This window comes from Chanodichthys erythropterus, chromosome 7 (assembly GCF_024489055.1).
Source record: "Chanodichthys erythropterus isolate Z2021 chromosome 7, ASM2448905v1, whole genome shotgun sequence".
Lineage (NCBI taxonomy): Eukaryota > Metazoa > Chordata > Actinopteri > Cypriniformes > Xenocyprididae > Chanodichthys > Chanodichthys erythropterus.
The window spans coordinates 905,540-927,911 of record NC_090227.1 but is presented as its reverse complement, the minus strand read 5'-3'; the positions used below and the strand labels follow the sequence as shown (position 1 = coordinate 927,911).

Below are 22,372 nucleotides of genomic sequence, written 5' to 3'. Positions count from 1 at the left end.
AGTATTCCAACATGATAACGACCCCAAACACACCTTCAAGAAGCTGAGGGTAAAGGTGATGGACTGGCCAAGCATGTCTCCAGACATAAACCCTATTGAGCATCTGTGGAGCATCCTCAAACGGAAGATGAGGAGTGCAAGGTCTCTAACATACACCAGCTCTGTGATGTCTTCATGGAGGAGTGGAAGAGGACTCCAGTGGCATCCTGTGAAGCTCTGGTGAACTCCATGCCCAAGAGGGTTAAGACAGAGCTGGAAAATAATGGTGGCCACACAAAATATTGACACTTTGGGCACAATTTGGACATTTTCACTTAGGAGTGTACTATTTTTTTGTGGCCAGCGGTTTAGACATTAATGGCTGTGTGTTGAGTTATTTTGAAGGGACAGCAAATTTACACTGTTATACAAGCTGTGCACTCACTACTTCACATTGTAGCAAAGTGTCATTTCTTCAGTGTTGTCACATAAAAAGATATAATACAATATTTACAAAAATGTGAGGGGTGTGCTCACTTCTGTGAGATACTGTATCTATATCAGTTCTGACGGGCTTCCAAATCACAGAAATAGCCTATAAATAGGGTCAGACAGAATACACAATCTCATTAAACCTGCAAATAGAAAAAAAAAATTGATGAATTTTATATATATATATATATATATATATATATATATATATATATATATATATATATATATATATATATATATATATATATATATATATAGTCAAGATTTAAAAAAAAACAAAAAAAAAAACAGCATGGACACATTAAATTGATCAAACAATAAGAAATGTTTCTTGAGCAGCAAGAAATTTCTGAAGGATCATGTGACACTGAAGACTAGTAATGAGGCTGAAAATTCAGATTTGATCACAGGAATAAATTACACTTTACTATATATTCACATAGAATACAGTTATTTTAAATTGTAATAATATTTCTCTATTTTTACTGTATTTTTGATCAAAGAAATGCAGCCTTGGTGAGCAGAAAAGACTCTTTCAAAAACATGAAAAAAATGTGCTTTTGAATAAGCAGGTATTCAAGGAAACGTCTAAGAGTGAGAACCATTTTAATTTACATACATACTAAAAGACAGGCACAACATGTTTGCAATAAAGCCTCCAATTATTTTTGGCACATTTCAAATTCAAATATATCCAATATTCAAAGTACCTGACGAAATTATATATATAAAAAAAAACAAAACAGAAAAAATAAAAATACAATCTGCAATTCATTCCAGATGTGGAGTTACACACATGAACACAAGCGATCTCAGCGCAGGACGCGGGGCGTGTCTCATATGCAGCATTCATAGTTTTCAGGAGCTTAGCTGGTGTTCCATCTAAATTGCTCCCTGAAGTTATTGGATTTTTGCAGAGCAGGCAGACGCTGACAGCTACAAGTTACTTCACGGGCAGGCATTAATTAGGCCGGTCGTAAGGAGCTAGCAAGAGAGGGAAGGAGAGAAATCCAGCGCTTTCTCGTCTGAGATGCTGACGGTTCGCCGGCTGCTTTTTTAAGCTACTCACTTTCTATTAGGTCAGAGATGTTGCATGGAGCTTCTGTCCTAATGCAGAGCTGGTGTCAGTGCTGGAGCCGAGAGCTTGTCAGAACCAATGCTTTTCAAACAGATTTCCCCTTTAACACGTTCTGCATACAATTACAATCTCATGCCATACATCTCAGACGCTCGAGGATGAGCAAAGGTGGGAGAGATAAATGAGGACAGGCTCTTGATGTTATTTAGGAATGAGTGGGGAAATATGAAAGGGAGGTTTTCTGTCTGGGTTCTTCTCATACCTTTATAGTTCAGTCCAGTTTGGCGTATGAATTGAAGCATGGGTGGGTTTTTATGATCAATCGGTCAGTCGTTGCTCTGTTTCACCCCACATGCGGCTTCCCTCATGCACACAGGAATTAAATTGAGTGAAATGTCAAAATGTAAAGTTTTACTATCCATGCGTGAAACACGCAAGTTTAAATCCCTTATGAAACGCTGCTGGATCGGAGGAATGGTTCGTGCTCGTGTCACTCGCTGACTGATCTGAAACACAAAGAAAGACAGGCTTTAGAAGAGGAGAATGGATGCTACTTTAGCACTTAAAGGAAACTGGATAGTTAAAAATTAAAATTGTGCCTTCATTTACTTGCCCTCATCTTCGCAACACAAAGATATTTTTCATATCATGTTTCCAAGCTTCCATTCACCATATTTGCTCCATGCATGTGCTCTGATCATGTTTGCATGTGAATGCAAGCCTAAATGAAAATCTGTCTCTTCAGAACGGCTTGATTCATATGCATTACTTTTATGATGTCTTTGCGAACATTTTTAAGCATGAACGTTTTGGTTGCTTTCAATGGAGGGACAGAAATTGATCAGGTTTCATTAAAATGATCTTCATTTATGTTTCAAAGATAAAAGTCAAACAGGTTCAGAAAGACATAAGGGTGAGTAAATGATGACAGAATTTGCATTTTTGGGTTTTTATTCAGAAACACAGTAGAGGAAAGAAAGAAAAGAATCACTGATGCACTGAATGTATAAATATAACATACATATATACAGTATAATCTCTTACTGTCACCCACGGTTATTATTATAGTAAACCAAATTAAAAATTTAACTGTAAAAAAAACAAAAAAACAATAACATTTTACATTAGTAATAAATGTCAACGGAAATACAATATTTTAAAATAATCTTATTTTATTTTAGTTAGTTGCCGAATCAATATTTCTTATTTTCGTTTAGTTTATGACAAAAAAAAAGCACAATGTGAAAATGTTAACTAATATTAAAATGAAAGCAAAAAAATAAATTATATATATAAGTGATACTAAAATAACACTGGTATAACCATTGATGACAAATATGCGACAAATTCCAGGCAATGTTTTCCAGAACAGTGTACAGTATTTATGTAAGCAGAGGCCATATTTAAAGATAAGACTGCTGAAGATTTGTAGTTTAATTTTTAATTGAAAATAAACAGAACATGAAAATCTGGGTTTTCTTAGTCCGATTTATGACAGTAAACCAACAAATAATGAATTATGTCCAGAGAAATGTGCAATTTCATATTTCAAGCACAGGTGATGGTAGAGAGTCCATACTGCATTTTCAGTGATGGAGGTGAAAGATGAACAGTCTGGAGTTGCGTTCCGAGTGACTGTCCAATTTTAGTCAAATTTTTTAACGCCCTTCCCTCCCTAACTTCCCTTCATCTCGTTCATTCGGATGTACGTCATTGCTTATGTTGCACAAGTGTCAAGGGGTCGAGGGTCCATCCAAATACACTTTCCTCATCCACTTGACAAAATTGAACGCACTTCAAAATGGCGGCGGGGATTCCCTCGAGGGGAAGTGCTCAGGGAAGTTCGATAGTGCATGTCTAAAAGTGAAGCCAGGGTCCCTGCGCAGTGTTCACTGCCCCCTACTCCCTGAGATATCTGTTTAAGTGGACTTAGCTGACAATAAATGCTTGTTTGGAACGGCCTGCAACATCATCATGTAGTAGAGCAGATGACGATATAACCAGGGCCTAAAACTAACTTAATGCCACACCTGCCAGTGACTGTTGACTTAAGAAAATTTACCAGCCATAAACATTTTTGAAACAGATTAATCCTTATTAAAGTTACAAAAGTTATTAAATCAAGAGCAATGGGTGATTGGTCTTTGTCTTTTGTTGTTTGATTAACATTAATAACACAGAGATCAGCAGGTTTATTAGGCTGCTGTCACTTTAAGAGCCGATGCACGGATCCAATATACTGATACACATGCATTTTATTTCTCTACTGTTTACGTTCACTTAACACATAACTGACTATATTTACAAGGATACTTGCCATTTTGACATAATTTTGTTTGGATATGTCTGTTCAAGCGCAAGAAGATGTGAACCTGGAAAAAAATCCTAGAAACCTTAAGAATGCTCTTGTGAAGCATCATGATGAACTGAAGTCCAGAACTTCTCGTCATTCCCGCCATCACAATGAGACACCTTTAAAAGACCGATGCACAGGCAAGGCTTAGATGGCTTTCATTAGGCACCAATGTTCCAATCTTATCCAATCACCAATCCCTAAAACATTACAGCAGGTACGTTCAAACTTTTAATGCACTCAGCTGCACTTCATTCCCTGCGGAGCGCTAATGCTGCTAGAGGAATAGCTTTAAATGCATCATTAAACCTGCCAGAGAATTAACTTGGACAGAACTTAATTATGTCACACACAAGCCCCTGCAACTTTAAGATTTGAGGAAAACCAATATTGCAGGCTGGAGAACGAAGTTGGTTCGTTTAGATACATAATTAGAGTCAATCAGCCATGTACCTGCGGTGTGTGTTGAGACTGAACAAACAGAAGCAGAAGAGAGATTTTCCATACAAAATGGATCCCTGAGCAAAAGCTGCGTGTGATGTTCAGAGTTATGCTGATACAGTACAATATACCTTTGTGTACTTCTGCAAATTTGCTTTATTTTGGTGCTTCGACTCATTCTAATCAAGCAAATCTCATATTTAGGGCTAAAAAATGTATTGATTTAAGAATAAAACATGAATGGGTAACACTTTATCATGAGGATTCAAGTGTTAACATTAGTTCTACAGCATTGAAAAATCTTAGTTAATGTTAATCAGTAACACATCTGTATCTGTTGACATTTGTTAATGCACTGTGAACTAACATAAACATGAATCTTTTTATTAACTAACAATGAAAAGGGTTAATAAATATATTGCTCACTGTTCGTGTTGAATGAACTGAGTGCAGAATTAATAACAATCACATTTCATTAAAATATATCAAAGTGTTTCAAAGGTCGTCTTTGAAAAAAGAGTGAATTTTTCACAAAATGGATGATTCGCTGACAAATGTTTTCTCCATATTTCACTCCAAATCAATCATTCCACATCTAATTCCCATGTCGAGAGTCAGAAATACATGTTTTGATGAACCGCGGAGCAGCGTAACTTGACCTGCTCACATCTTTTCATTACAAAGCAGTCTGTTAAAATAAAACGGGATGCTTTTCGGAAGTTATTTGCTTCCCTGAAACCCTCCTCTTTAACTGTCAAGCACATACTGCTCATTTTGTGTTTGATTCAACTTGATCTGATGGCGGACAAAGGGAAAATATTGAGTGAAGCTCATGCACAAGGCAGTAACTCTTTTTCTGTCCCGTCATCCGTGCTCAAGTCAGCCGGAACGCCTTGAGAGATTCCTGACTTTGTCTCTTCTGGATCCTTTGTACCATCAGAGGTTTGGAGGTGACATGAAGATTCGCTGTTGTTTCTAGAGCATGGGGAGGTTTCTGTGCATTACCCTGATCTCAACACAGACTCAGTGTTGAACAGAAGATCATGGCACTAGCTATGGCAAGGCCATGGGTTCAATTCCACATGGACTGATAAAATGTATATCTCGAATGCAATGTAAGCCATTTTGGATTTAATATAATGTAATGCTATAGTGATGCAAAAATGACCTTTTAAGATAATATACTTACATTTATATTAGAGAAATATGTATTAGATTTAAGGTAGGGTAGGTAATTTCACAGAGGCTAGCAATAGCAAGATAGCTTTGAACGTCTACAAAGCCACACCTCCAAAACACAGCCTGAGCAGAGTCTGCAAAGCATCATGAGAGACGGCATTAATGTCCTCATGTCTCAAAGCACATTACAATAATAATGAACGTATAAACAACTTAAAGAGCTTTGTCTTGTATCACCTGACTGCTGTAGATTCATTTCGGTGTTAATAATGTTGCCATAGAAACACATAATTCCGAGTAGAGCGTCACGGATTGCAATCTTTTAATTACAGTATTTACGACTGAATATAATGATTGGATTTACATTTTTTTGGTCCTGAAACTCCCACAGAATATATTTTAATATTTTTAATATTTAGACCACTTCTATTACTATCAGGATGTGGAGAGAGTTTCAACCAGAATAACAAAAAAGTGTTAACATTGCCTACCCTAGCTTTAAAATTTATGTTAGGAAAATTGGTGTTTAGACTTTCAGTCAGAAATTGCTAGTAAATTTTTTTTTATATATGTGACCCTGGACCACAAAACCAGTCAAACAAGGGTCAATATTTTTGAAATTGAGATTTAAACATCATTGATGTATGGTTTGTTAGGATAGGACAATATTTGGAAAATCTGGAATCTGAAAAATCAAAATATTTAGAAAATCGCCTTTAAAGTTGTCCAAATCAAGTCAACTTAGCAATTCATATCCACTCTTAAAAATATATTTTTGATATATTTATGGTAGGAAATTTACAAAATATCTTCATGGAACAAGATCTTTACTTAATATCCTAATGATTTTTGGCATAAAAGAAAAATCAATAATTTTGACCCAGACAATGTACAGGTGCTGGTCATATAATTAGAATATCATGAAAAAGTTCATTTTTTTATTGTAAATTATTTTTAAAAATGAAACTTTCATATATTCTAGATTCCCTACATGTAAAGTAAAACATTTCAAAAGTTTTTTATTTTTTATTTTATTTTGATGATTAGAGCGTACAGCTCATGAAAGTCCAAAATCCAGTATCTCAAAATATTAGAATATTTCCTAAGATCAATCAAAAAATGGATTTTCAAAACAGAAAAGTTCAAGTTCTTTAAAGTATGTTCATTTGTACACTCAATACTTGGTCGGCAGCACATAATACAGCAAATGACTTGCTCTAGCACAAATTACAGCATCAGTGAAGTGTGGCATGAAGTGATCAGCCTGTGGCACTGCTGAGGCACTATTGAGCCTTCAGATCATCTGTATATTGTTGGATCGACTGTTTCTCATCTTTCTCTTGAAAATATCCCATAGATTCAGGGGTCAGGCATGTTGGCTGGCCAATAAAACACAGTAATATCATGGTCAGCAAACCACTTGGAAGTGGTTTTTGCACTGTGGGCAGGTGCTAAAGTCCTGCTGGAAAAGGAAATCAGCATCTCCATAAAGCTTGTGAGCAGATGGAAGCATAAAGTGCTCCAAAATCTCCTGGAAGATGGCTGCATTGACTTTGCACTTGATAAAGCACAATGGACCAACACCAGCAGATGTCACGGCCCCCCAAATCATTACTGACTTCAGAAACTTCCCATTAGACTTCAAGCAGCTTGGATTCTGTGCCTCTCCAGTCTTCCTTCAGACTCTGGGACTATGATTTCAACATGAAATGCAAAATTTACTTTTATCTGAAAAGAGGACTTTCGACCACTGTTCACGGTCCAGTTCTTTTTCTCCTTAGCCCAGGTAAGATGCTTCTGATGTTGTTTCTGTTTCAGAAGTGGCTTGATAGTCCTTTTCCTGAAGATGTCTGAGTGTGGTGGCTCTTGATGCGCTGACTCCAGCTTCATGTGACTCATTGTGAAGCTCTCCCAAGTGTTTGAATCGGCTTTACTTGACAGTATTCTCAAGCTTGTGGTCATCCCTGTTGCTTGTGCACCTTTGCCTACCCAATTTCTTCCTTCTGGTCAACTTTGCATTTAATATGCTTTGATACATCACTCTGTAAACAGCCACCACATTCAGTAATAACCATCTGTGACTTACTCTCTTTGTGGAGGGTGTCAATGATTGTCTCCTGGACCATTGCCAAGTCAGAAGTCTTCCCAATTAGTGTGGTTTCAAAGAACAAGAGATACCCGGAATTTATACTGTAGGGATGGTCATTTAATGAAACTCAAATGTAAATATTCTAATCTTTTGAGATACTGGATTTTGGACTTTCATGAGCTGTACGCTCTAATCAACAAATTAAACAAAAACAAAAAACAACAAAAAAAAAAAAAACTTTTGAAATGTTTTACTTTACATGTAAGGAATCTAGTATATATGAAAGTTTTTGTTTTTTTGTTTTTTAAATCATTTACACAAAAAAAAATGAACTTTTTCATGATATTCTAATTATATGACCAGCACCTGTATTGTTGGTTACTGCTACAGATATACCTGTGTGAATTATGACTGGTTTTGTGGTCCAGGGTCACACATATGTATATATAAGCCTCTTGCGACAGACTCGTTCATTCATGCACTAATGCACTAATGGACCCTTTCTCAATGCCAAATACAACATACTATTTATATAAAATAATATTTATTGAAAGAATATTTAAATTAACAATAATAGCCATTATAAATGACAATAGGAAATGAACACAATTGTACAATTCAGTCAAACGTACAAAAGCAGTGCTCTACACAATGTAAATATATTAAATATAGCCTTAATATTAAATTATTACATTTAGCATAGCCCAATTCGATTTGCTCAGGAACAAGTAATAGATTAAAAAGACCAAAGATTTCCCATTTTATGTACCTAAAACAAATTATATCTCATGTTTAACCGCTATAAGAACCAGCGGCAAATCCCCGAAGCACTGGCTGAGAAGAAGCTGTTCTCGGTGGGTACTCGAGCACTGAACGGCCTGGAGCTCGCATCTCCGAAAAGCGTCTAAATTGTAAAATAGGCGCTATGATTTAAATACGAGTCACACATTTCAGGTCTAAACAGCTACATTCGTGCCTAAAAAATTAAAACTACAGTCTGTGGTACAACAAATGTAGTATTTGTAAAAATACGGTGGATTCGCTCGACCGCCATACAAATGGTAAAAAGGTTATCACTAGAATATCGAATAGCTCTCAGCCAATCAGATTTGAGAACAGATTTGAGTTTTATTTATAAATAAAACTGCATTTTTTCAATACACTGCATTAAATCACAGAAAGCGCTTGTGACAAACAAACCTCTCTTGCTAACACGGGCTGCAAATTCACAAGTCTGACAAAGAGAATTTGTGAACAAATGAAATTTAAGCAAGACTGATTGCTGCAAGGACACACCAAACCCATCCGCCTGCGCGAGAGAGACGCTCAAACGCATCCACAGCACTGAGAGAGGAGCAGAAAAACTCACTCCAGCTTCCATCTCGAGTCTCCAAGGCCTACAGAGCCCTACAGTAATCGATCATACAAATGAACGCAACACAATATTTTCACACCTGTGCAATTTCCCAGAACCCACACACGTCTCCATTCGGAAATGAAGGAGGCAGATTGCAAAATGTCTAAACAGAAGCGACTTGATTTAGCACTGCGATAATATGGCAAGACAAAAGAGACAAATAATGAAAAGAATTGATCAGGAGGCATAAACCTCCGAAGGTTCCTCTGAGGAGGAGTTTCCTTCATCCTGACTGTAATTTTTTCATTAAAAGAACCGCAGTATTAAATAAACATCCGTATGCAATGCAAGCCCAGCGATAAGAGCGAGAAGACACCTCGGTTTTGCTCTGGATTCATGCTGACAGACAGTTTCATTTGTGGCGCCGGACACTCATTTCCTCAGCCTATAGGAGAGTGTTGAGTGCAGAGAAACACTGGTGTGACGCTCTCTTTGTGATGTAGCTCTGTAAATCCAAAGCAGCATTCATTCTCTCCTTCATTTGCATTGAAATGGGAATGCCATATTTCATTCCTGTCCCTGGTAAACTTATATTTATTTATATATTTACAGTATAGTGAACACGTTCCCTCTGTTCTACTCACTCCAGTGTAAATGATAGCTGTGATGATGAAAATGCTATTCATGGGATAAGGAGACGACACACACACACACACACACACACACACACACACACACACATACACACACACACACACACACACACACACACACACACACACACACACACACACACACACACTCTGTACTTTGAATATTAGCCAATCGTCACAGTGTATGTTGAGGGGATTGTAAATGTTTTTGCACAGTTAACTTGCTGAAGCATCACTTTACAACACATATTTCATCTAGAGCGGCAAAATTGGATTGGGGTTTTGAAATCAGTGGGAAACCGTGTTACTCATTTGAGTCCGAATGTCGGGAGTAAATTCTATACTGTCCAACTGCTGATTGTGATCTGAAAGCACATCCTACTAGAAAATGAAACACGTAATCCATTCAAAAAGTAACATCTTCAGGTTTATTCTCCTATAGATCTACTGTAAGAGAGTTTCTGCGATGATGGTTGAAAGATACAGTGATTTTATGGCTGTATTGTTGGTCATAGTGATCGATCGTCTGCTCAACTGTACAATGCTGGGTTAAAAACAACCCAAATTGGGTTGAAAATGGACAAACCCAGCAATTGGGTTGTTTTAACCCAGTGGTTGGGTTAAATGTTTGCCCAACGTGCTGGGTAGTTTTATTTAACTCAACTGTTATATAAAAATGACTGTATTGCTTACTTAAAATGAACCCAAAATATGCTGGAAATTAACATTTATTAATATGTTTAATAAATGAGCATTTATTAATAAGATAATGCATAATAAACAATAAACATTTATTAAATTGCTTATTAATAAATGTACACCTTTTGATTATTATTGTTGCCTCTAGTAGTTATGTGTCTGATTTTTAATTTCTCACCTATTTTGGATTCATTTTAAGCCAGACATATAGTCATTTTTAATCAGTAGTTGAGTTAAATAAGACTACCCTGCAGGTTGGGCAAACATTTAACCCAACTACTGGGTTAAAACAACCCAATTGCTGGTTTGTCCATTTTCAACCCAACTTGGGTTGTTTTTAAAAAAACATTTTTTAGAGTGTAGCTTTTGCAAATCTGATTATCAATACATGAAGCAAGCAATTTCTAATTTCTGTAGGCAAACACAAATCTAAATAGGAAAGTGAAATCCCTAGTAAGATTCACCTCTCCATTATTCAAGTCTAAAAGCCACGCAAAAGTGTTTTAATGAATGATAAAATCATAACTTTATTTAAGTCTTTATTTACTGAACACCGTTACTGACAATCCTCATTTTGGCTGCGTGAGATTCTCCAGCTTTGTTGTTGTTGAGCTGTTAAAGCTCCGCCCTCTTCTGGAGCAGCAGCTCATTTGCATTTAAAGGGACACACACAAAAACGGTGTGTTTTTGCTCACTCCCAAATAGGGGCAAATTTGACAAGCTATAATAAATGATCTTTGAGCTGAAACTTCACAGACACATTCTGGAGACACCAGAGACTTATATTACATCTTGTAGAAGGGGCATTATAGGTCAACTTTAAAAGAGACATGTTTAATACTGTAAAGCTGCTGCTTTAAAGCAATCTATTGTATAAACTGCTGCCGAATCACAGAGCTGGTGCAAATATATCCACATCGCTCTGATCAGATGCTTTTTTGCATCAGATGTCATTTCTGTTGTGTTCATTTTGTTATTGAGATGAAAGCATGCAGCACATATTTACATATTCATTACATATTCAAATGTGGCTCTCAGCAGCATGTATGGCGTCCGGATATTCATAAACAGCATTTCACTGCTCTCGTTTTTAAAACCTCTTTGATTCTGAAGAACAAAAAATAACTTCTCCATGAGTATATCGAGGCCTTACGAGCTCAAGAGAAAAATTACCTATATTCTAATACTAATCATTTTTTTGAGTCGTCTTTAAGCACCAATTCTGGTACATTTTTCAAAACTCCAGTCCAATTTCTCAAAGAATAACAACTTTGGTTTTTGACCACTTTTATGGTGCTTTAACATCCTTTTTAAAGCTTAAAGGGTTCAATCCAGGGTTATTATCTTTCATTAAAACTAAAACTAAACACTAAAATTAAAAACTACATAGACACTTTAACTTTTTCTAAAACTTTAACTAAAATTGATTCAACGGAGGTGAGTTGAAATGGCATTGAGATGATATTAGGATGAGTAAATGATGACAGAACTTTCCTTTTTGGGTGAACATCTTTTGCCCTGTGTAAACAAATGTAATCAACATTGTTTTCAACTAAAATGACGACAGAAGGAAATTAGACATGTAAACTCGGCTAAACCAAGATGGCTCCCGGGCTACGGCAAAACTCGCATCTGACGGTGCGATCAAAACAATGCATCACTCAAGGAAGAAAAGAGCGGACCAAAAAATATCAGCCGTGTCATCATCATTCCCTCTGTTTTCTATGATTTTGTATGATTTCCCTCCCCTGACTCTCCTTCTAGGCCCTGTGGTGTTAATTATACTAGGTCTCTCTCCCTTCGAGCTAGTCGTGCGGTGGAAGTGCATTAATCTTGATTCGCTACTTCAGTACAAAGCCTTGTTTGAAGAGTCTCCTTTGGTAAAGCCCCAAAGGCAGGGTGATTCAGATGAGAACGAGGGAGAAAGGAAGGAGGAGGAGACGGGAGCGAGTCGCTGAACCGTCTCGCAAAGCATGCAAATGAGAGTCGCGTCCTCCGCGTCTGCAGTCGCACGCGCTCCCCGATGAATTTTACAGGACAAAGACGCCGTCCGACCGCAGTAGCCATTAGCGCTTTGCTGTGTTTATGTCAGATTTGGCTGACTGGGGTCTCCCAGGACGTTTAAAGGTCAGCGCGTGCTGTTTGTCTCGCATGGCAAAGTCTCTGAAATGAATTTCAATTAGATTTATTTTTGTGCTTTGACAGCACAAAATTCTTATCATATCGTGCAAAGTTTTCCTGCGTCCTTCACCCCATTTTTACTAATCCCCTCTTCAAACTTTTTCCACTCTACTAGAACAGGTTTTCCTGCTTGAATGTTGATTATTCTCCTCATATTCTCCATTGTTCAGCTCCTCTCTTCCCAGTCTGTCAGTAATGCTCTGTTTAGTTCCTGTCTCTAACAAGCCCCTCCTTCTGAAAAGCACAATGTGCTCTGATTGGTCGGCTGGAGCAGTGTGTTGCGATTGGTGTTTGGGAAATGTCCCGCCCCTTACCATAACCGCCAGGAACCGCAACTCAACCAGGCTCCGCCCCTTTATTCTGTGCATAAATTATTTAAATGAGGAATATTGTGAAGAAAACTCGAGACTACAATGCAGGCGACTTTAGTAGGAACTTTTGCTTGATGACCACGTCGACCAACAGAAGCACAGAAGCTCTTCCAGCAATCTGAAATGTGCACAGCAGTCCGTATTGAATGTGATGCAGTTAAAAGATAGAGCAATGACAAGAAAGCAAAAACAAGCATACAGTGTAGTCCGACTCAAATGCCAATAATGGAAATTATAGCTCAAAAACACCCTAAAAGAATCAGAAATCACATTCAATCGAGAGACCCAGGACGCTCTCTGACTTTAACTTTTGTTAAACTGATTACACGAGTAAACACAGGTATATTTAGCGCTACTAAATGATTCACACCCAAGCAAATGAATTACACAGGAAAACAGTTTAATAAATCATACAACAACTAAAACATTCAGGCCAACTTCCAGCAGGGACCGATGAGAGCGTATGTGTGCGCTCATGTGAATGAAGCAATAGTTTAACAGACAAGCAGAAGAAGCCGGCGGCTCCCATCGGACCTGACGTGAGATGTAGGTTGCGTGTTTGTGTTTGTGTGTGTGTTCTAGGAGAGGGTTTAACAGACAGAGGGAATCTGTAGGGACACTGTGTGCGAAGATATTTAGTGTTGCTGACAGAAAGAGCCTGAGGCTCAGAGCTGTTGACCATTTCACGGCACTGACAGAATGATGGGGAAAAACAAGCCATTCTGACATGCAAAAGAGCATTCGAGTCAATCTCACTTCACCACAAAATATACGAAAATTACGAATATTTTTTCTTTAAAGACGTTTTAAATTTTTTTTTTTTTTTTTTTTTTTTTTACTCACCCTCAAGCCATCCTAGGTGTATATGACTATCTTCTTCCAGTCAAATACAATCGGAATTACATAAAACAATATATTGGCTCTTCCGAGTTTTATAATGGGAGTGAATGAAGCTCAAAAAAGCTCATCCATCATAAAAGAAATCCACACAACTCCATGGGCTTAAAGCTGCAGTAGGTAACTTTTGTAAAAATGTATTTTTTACATATGTATTAAACCTGTCATTATGTCCTGACAGTAGAATATGAGACAGATAATCTGTGAAAAAAATCAAGCTCCTCTGGCTCCTCCCAGTGGCCCTATTGCCATTTGCAGAAATACACCGCTCCCGGTAAGAACCAACCAATCAGAGTCAGGAGGAGTGTCTTAGCAGTGTCAATCAAGCTCGTGTGCGCACTGATCACACTCCTATCATGCACAGCCATAGTGCACAGCGCGTACAGGCATTCAAATTCAAGATTACCGGTGTGCCGCAGCTTTGCTTATGGCAGACAAACAATCCAGTTTCGTACGTATAATACCCCATAAAGTGCGTATCATACGAACGCGAAAAACTCATTTTGGCGTATATATTCTACGAGATTACAAACTCGTACTATTGATACGCATTTTCATGTGATCGGGCTCTATTAAGTCATGATATGCAGTTTTAAGATTTTATCAGGCGAGAATGTGCTGGTTTAAAGCTCAAATTTGTTGTTAATTGATAAAGATAGCGCCTTTCTGAAAATTTGATCTGACGCTGTCGGAGTTTTGAGATCCAGGCGATCACCGGACTCTCAGCGCTCATGTACCCAGCCGAGAGCAGCCTTACCTCGGCTAATCCTTCTGACGTTTGCCGCTGGCTCCGTTTTGGCTGAGGGCAACGTGACTTTTCATAAATTTATATATCACTATTTAACTTTTGTATCATGCTAAAGCGCTGATTTTTTACGCTTGACTGAATTGTTTGCTTTATTTCTTATTGTATATTTTTATACCTTTTTATAATGGCTATTATTGAACATTAAAACTGACATTTAACAAAAAGAGAAGTTTGTGTTTTATGTTAAAGCCTATTTCATTTCATTACAGTGAAGATAATCAGAGTATGCACAAATAAGTATTACATTTAATATGTTTGAAATGTAAACGAAAAGAGGCAGGGTTGTTTAATATTTCGTTTTGTTATAAATAAGCAGACATTGCAGATAATTAATCACTCGTTGCCTGAGGCTATTAATATGTTTTTGTTTGTTTCTTTAAATAAAATGAAAAGAGGCAGAGTGGTTTAATAACAAATTTTGTTTTATTCTTGGCTAAAATATACATACAGAGATAACCGGAGAAGCCAGTTATTTGCGTACTGTAACATTACGGTTATATTATCTTACTAGCTATTTATTACTTATAGAAATAGTGCATATACGTCATATAGTTACATTACATGTATTGCAAAATATATGTTTTGAGGACCAAGTTTGTAGTCAAAGTATGGGAAGGCCATAGTCAATGTAAATCATATTGTTGATGTTTTGTCCATATCAGTGAATGTGTTATAGCCTAACTGTTTAAATCCGCCGTCATCGGTCCTGCTTGCGTACTAGCCTGCTCGTTCACGGCAGGCTCCGTTGTGATGGGGGAGGAGCTGGGGAGGGAGGGCTGTAGCGCAGCAGAGAGCAAGGGGGAGTGACCTGTGAGTTGTGCTTGTTCAAATTTTCAGGCTAAGTCAACGTTTTCTAAAAACTCCCTACTGTAGCTTTAATAAAGGCCTTCGGAATCGAAGTGATGCATTTTGTGAGAAAAATATCCATATTTATAACTTTATGAACTATAATAACTGGCTTCCGGTAGTTCTGGTCGAAGAGTGACCTCTGACCCAACGCATTACGTAACATCGAATGCGGAAACACAGAGGATAGAGCAAAACAAAACACCGGTCGCGGATTAAAAGTCCAAAATTTGAAATTTTAAAGAGAAATGCGGGAGGAGCTTGAGTATTTGAGTCATAATTATGGATAATTTTCTCACAAAAATGCATCGCTTCACTTCAGAAGGCTTTTATTAACCCCCTGGAGTCGTATGGATTACTTTTATGATGGATTGATGTGCTTTTTTGGGCTTCAAAATACTATTCACTCCCATTATAAAGCTTGGATGATCCAGAATATTTTTTTTAATATAACTCCAGTGAGTCCGTCTGAAAGAAGATAGTCATACACACCTTGGATGGCTTGAGGGTGAGTAAATCATGGAATAACTTTCATTTTTATCTTTTCAAGATAAGTTTCATTTTAAAACTACTGAGCACTGTTGCACAGCTTCTTGTGACAACATGCCCCAGTAGCACTACACAGGGGAATCTGCCATTGCACAGTCTATCATCGGGTTGTCTGCAAATTTTAATCAGTAAAACAATAACGATTTGGTTCAAATCTAGCCTTATTCTATAGTTGATCCTTGCTTGAATGTATGTAAGTGTAATTTCATTGCGTTCACCAGCTATAGGAAAAATATGAACATGTAATTTTCAGTCGGTTGACAGAATTAACTCTTTCCCCGCCAGGGGGAAACTTTCATGACCCCCAGAATATTTAGTTATCTGAACAGTCAATATATCAAAATAAAGAACAGACAACAACAAAAATATTCTTCTTTATCAACAATTGAATGTGCTAAGTTTCAACATTTCGAAAATCGTGATTTTGTCAAAGACTTCATCCGGATGGGATTCAGAGCGATGATCAAACACAGATGGAGTAGATCGAGTCCATCAACACCTCAAAGCTTCACAGTCGTTTCCTCTTCATTTCATTCAGTAACGTCAGGCAGTTCAGATTAGTTTAATGTTTGATGATCGTGTTATTTTACATGCTTCTATCGCTTGTTTCTGCTTCTTCTTCGTCTGTGTTTTGATCTGGAGATTACGCACTCTTTCAGAAGATGCGTGACAGCGCATTCCTAATTCTTCTTAATGATTCTGGGATGAGAACACAACTTGAACTGTATTGAGTTGAATAATGACACTATTGTCTTTTATAGCTGAAATTGAATTTGTTTCATAATTGATGAACTTTACAGCATTGAAACTGTTATTTTCCTGTTTATTACTGTGAAGCTGCTTTGAAACAATCTGTATTGAATAAAGCGCTATAGAAATAAATGTAACTTGACAATGAGATATTCTTTTGAATTAAATATATAGATTTTGAGGTTCAATATGATCCAGACATGGGCTTCAAAGGTTTCCGTGAGATTAACCTGTAGAAACATTTCTGTGTGTAAATCTAAAACACACTTTATTGAATTGTGACCACTAAAGAAACCCTGTGGTGATGTGTATGAGGAGACGTATCCTGCCTTTGCATTGTGGGTAATCTATGGCACTTAATTGAACCCTCAGGCCGGTTACGTAACTTAGAAACTGTGAGAGGCGAGAGACCTTGGAGGAGGGTGAGCTGTGTCACGCGATGAGAGGAACGAGACTCCGGGCGTGTTCATTAGTCGTCATTGATCTACTGCCTCCGTCCTCTTCTCTCTCTATCGTTCCTCTCTCCCTTCGACCTCCTCTTTCCCTCCTTCTGTCCACCTTTGGGGGCTCCATGTCAGAACAACCATTAATAATGCAGGAACAATAAAGCCAATGGCTTCTACTGTAGTTCATATTGTGGAGGGATGCCATTTTCATTTACAAGACAGATTTTGTCTTCTGCTCCACTTTATGTGTGGAAAGTGTCTATGTTGGTTTTCATATCAGAAATGAAGTGGCTTCTTACACTGAAAGAAAGGAACAGAAGTCATTATAACCGGTGATGCTGTCTACACTGAATGCGGCGTGACGCGACACGACAAATCCCCGACAGTAAACTGATGCCCGTTCTCATTCTCATTCTCACGCTACTTCTGACACGAAGAACAAATAGATTAGCGATGATCGCTGTGTCGTGTCCAGTGTGCTTCCTGAAACTAGTTCACACTCACTACTTCTGGTCCGTGTTAACCTGTTAAAGACACATCTAGCTCACATAATGTGATGAATTTTCAGGTGAAACAGTGTTGGCTGGAATGTCATTTAGTTAAGAAATTAACTTAATTAACTAAATAACTACATTTAAAATTATTATTTAATTTATTTAAAACTCATACAACCTTTATGAAACTGGAATTTATTTATGTATTTATGTTTTTTAATACTACTACTACTACTACTACTACTACTATTACTAATAATAATAATAATAATAATAATAATAATAATATATATATATACACATTATCAGTTATGAAACTAGTATATTTATTATTTATTTATTTTAATAAAATGTTTATTTATTTATTAATTAATTAATTTATTTATTAATAATCAATCAATCATCATCATCATCATCATCATCATCATCATAATTATTATTATTATTATTAAACCTTTATGAAACTACATTTATTATTTAACTTATTTTTTAAATAAACAAATAATAATAATAATAATAGTTATTATTATTATTATTATTATTATTATCAGTTATGAAACTAGAAATATTTATTTATTTAAATAGTTTCAAATACAAAAAATCAATAATATAATATAAAATATAATAATAACAAATAATCAATCAATCATCATCATCATCATCATCATCATCATTATTATTATTATTATTATTATTATTATTATTAATAATAATAATAATAATAATAATAATAGTTAATGTTATTATTATAAAACCTTTATAAAAACCCAATATTCATTTTTTAAATTTAAACGGGTCATTTTCCTTGTCTTTAAGTCATTCAAACTATCTACAGTCAGCTTGATAAACAAAGTGAAGTCATGTTTTCTGAAGGGAAGCCGGTCTGATGTGATCAGGTGAACTGCTCGTTCAGGCTCTTTCTCATATTTTGTTTGCTCCATGTAGAAATAAGCAACATGGCAATAAGAAACTCTGTTTTGTCTTGTTTTTCCAGTGCAAACATTGCCCTTAAAGCCCTACAGTTGACTTCCTGATTGGTTTCGGTTCACATTAAGAATGAATTAGGCATTGTGAAGGTCTGGAATAGTCCCTGAACGGCACCACTTCCTTATTACGCTCCTCACGTCTCTGAACATCCTCTCCCAGTGTTTCACAGCACTGATAGAAAGCACAGTTCTCCTCAGGCGCTCATAGAAACACACTCTCTCTCTCTCTTTACTGTAAACCTCCATCCTAAAAAGCCTCGTTCTCATTCTCTCCCACTGTTTCAGCATTTGCAGCTCTATGGACAGCCTGCCATCATGGCAGATATTTTTAGAGTGATGGCGAATGGTTAAGGGGAATATATAGGAGGGGAATTAAATCAATATTTTAGTGCACTACTTAAGGTATGGGTGGGCGAGCCATTATCTGCCACTAATTGCCCCTATCGGCTCTGTCTGTTGAAAGGATCGCTTTGACAGCCATTAAGTTTCATATGAAGTCCTGAACCATCACTTCTCCTCTCAGAATGGAAATACAGATGGAGTTATGGGATATATTTATTTTCAGGCATGCAAAAGCAGAAACACACTAACTGCACACCATTTACTGCTGTTAAGACATTTCTGAATATATATATATATATATATTGTCATGGGAGACAAACAGGCCTATGTTTAGACCAGAAAGCATCGCTTATAGTGTCCAAAACCTGAAGGCATCAAGGCATGTCCAGATCCAATGTTTGTATAGCATCCTGTAGGCTAAGAAGACTTTATCTGGTTGATTTTTGAATTAAATGCATTTTTTCTCTGCCAGTGGCCTGCTTCAGATCCCCCACTAAATACTGCCGTAATGTATCCAATCTTCAAGCAGAAGGAACTGGATGAAATATTCTGAATGATATTAATCCACAATCTGACTTATGATGCAGCGTGGATCATAATGATGACATCACTGTTTTCTGGTTTATTATGATTTGACTTTTTTAACTTTAGTTAGTGTGTAATGTTGCTGTTTGATCATAAACAACATCTGCAAAGTTACGATGCTCAAAGTTCAATGCGAAGAGAGATATTTTCTTTTACAGAAATCGCTTTTTAAGGATATTTCAGTTCAGTAATGTTTTTTTATTTAATATTTTGTATTTTTAGGAGGTTTTATGGTACTAAATTATATTTATGGTGTAGTTATATTCCATTTATTCACTTTTTGGGCATAGACCTGAAAATGAATTTTCCAACTTAAACTGTCATAAATTTTGAATGCTTTAGAGCACAGACTTACTTTTGATCAACACTTGGCAAATTGTTGCTGAAGTAAGAAAAAAAGTTTTAAAAAGTTAACTTAAACATAAAAAAACAAACTTAAAAAATAATTTTATGTTTATTGTTATGAAAAATGCACAAAAATACTGTTTTACATTTTTATATGAAATATATATTTTCAAAAACACGTTTTACTCTAAAACGCAAACGAAAATAAAAAAATAATAAATAAATAATTAAATCAAAGCCATAAATCTAAACAAGTTGTGCTCCAAATTTGAGGTTAACATCTCAAAAAATGAGCTTTCAGTAAGATTTTGTTTGGTCACAGTACCAAAACTTTTCACTTTATGAAATTCATCTCCCATTCATTTCCATAGTGCTCATTTTTGACCACGAGGAGCATAAGTGTGACAATTTTTTGTAACCTTTTCAAATCATGTCCATGATTTTTTTGTGTGTGTGTTCACATAGCAAGTGCCAAAACCTCTAAAAAAAAAAAAAAAATCAGTCATTGTAGAATTGATAAATTTTTCAACACACACACACATATATATATATATTTTTTTTTTTTCCTCCATTTGTTATGACTATAATAGTCAATTTTCAATAGATTACCATGGGCTAAAACAGAGGGAACATTCTAGTTCTGAGTGTCGTTGTAGTTGTTTTTTTGATTGTTTGTTGTTTTATTTTTTTTTTTTTTTGATGCAGCGATCTCATGGTTGTATGGAATTCAAAAGAATGTTAATTAATGTAAAAGGCTGTAATTCAAAGTGTTAAAAAGTGAAAATAAAAATACAAATATTGTGTGTGTGTGTGGGCGCATTTGTGGAATTGCGCTCTCGCGCTAATTTGCCCTGCTTAGTAAATCTGGCCCTAAATCAGATATTCTGCATGTGTCATTATGTTAAACAGTCATACATACAGTAAACTGCAAGAACTGGAGTTTCAGCTCTACTCTGGAAACACTGAAGGTCATGATGCAAATCAGGCCTAAAAAGTTTCAGTGGACTTTAAGTCTACGGCCATCAAAGACCCAAACATAAAGCTCGTGGCTATCAACATGAGAGTAAATGACTTTAGATTAAAAAAGAAGGCTTGAGGAAATGCTTAGACCACTGCATTACTTGTCTTGAAAATTGCAAGGCTATTTCAGTAAAGGGTCTCGGTGTGTGGGACTGCAATTACAGCTCTCTTTTTCTTCCTCATCCTCTCTATCTTCCTTCTTCCAATCATCATCTGTTTTCTGAACTGCTAGAGGGAGCTGGTTGTTTTTTATATTAGACTTTGATGTATTTCTCAGACTCGCGGTGCTTGGCAATAAAGATCTCTCTGGCTATGTTTGGAACAGCGTACTACCACGCTGCCTACTCTGAGGCCGTTTCACGCTGCATGCACATAAAGCAGCATCTTCTTGGCGTCCGTATTAACAGGTTACAGTATTCACACTATCGGTGCTACGCTTATTATTTTAGGGTTGTTGCAAGTGACAGTCACACAAAAAGCACTTTCATTCATTCAATCTGACTTCATCCAGATGATTAACCAGTTTATAACATAAACTTTGGGGTTTGCTTTCAATCCATGTAGATTAATTAGTGTTTGAATGCAAATTTGAAATGGTTTTCAATGGCACAACTATATAAAATATAAACTATAAAGATGGTTAAACACAGTTATACTGTATGTCACGATGCAATGCACTCGTATTTATACTGTAGACACACATTTCTACTGTCTAGATGAGTATAAACTAAAAGATGAGATCACAGTAATGGGAAAAGAGTTTTTTATGGTACAATTATTGATCTTTCTATAGGTTTTTACGATAGATCTCCATTCGTCCTGCCTTCCACCTTCAAGCTGTGACCTTTCCATGCTCTTCTAATAAGTACCTTCAATCTATAACCTGAATGATTTACAGTGTTCGTGGTCCCATGAGGCCTCATCTTTGGTGGTTCTCCTCACCTCGCAAAGTTTGAACTTCTGGCACGACTTAGTACACAAAAACAGGACTTGATTCTTTAGGGAAGAAATAAGGCAGAGTTTCAACCCAGGCAGTAAATTCTCAATGAAAACCAGTAAAAGTTGGTATCTGATCTGCCTCAGGTGCTCTTGCCTCGGTGAAGTCGTCTGACGCATGAGTGTGTGTGGAGGGTCCAGCTCCAGCGGTCAGCACACGCTGAATGATTCAGACCCCAAGGCTATGGAGGCCCGCGGCACTGGAGCAGGACATGATGCTGAACACAGACATGGATGTCTACAACTTCAGCAAAACCACACTGTCAGTGTTGCATGGAAGCTTTTTTTTCTGGCACTAAATAAAATAATTAAAAAAGGTGATTGAGACTTTTTATGTCACAATTCTGACTCCTCGCATGTGATAAAGTCAGTATTGTGTGATATAAAGTCAGAATTGTGTGATAAAGTCAGAATTGTGTGATAAAGTCAGAAA

The 22,372-nt window shown here is 36.6% G+C and overlaps 1 protein-coding gene across 3 annotated transcripts in view; it reads right to left on the bottom strand.

Moving 5' to 3' along the window:
* Positions 1–1,063: 1,063 nt before the first annotated feature.
* cd276 (CD276 molecule) overlaps positions 1,064–22,372 on the bottom strand; it is a 112,817-nt gene continuing 91,508 nt past the window's right edge. For 2 of the 3 annotated variants that reach the window (XM_067388909.1, XM_067388912.1), the window contains one exon: positions 1,064–2,058. The gene's annotated coding sequence lies outside the window, so the exon portion shown is untranslated. Of the gene's footprint in view, positions 2,059–15,786; positions 17,472–22,372 lie in introns of those variants that run through there. The other variant, XM_067388910.1, reaches the window with a different exon arrangement.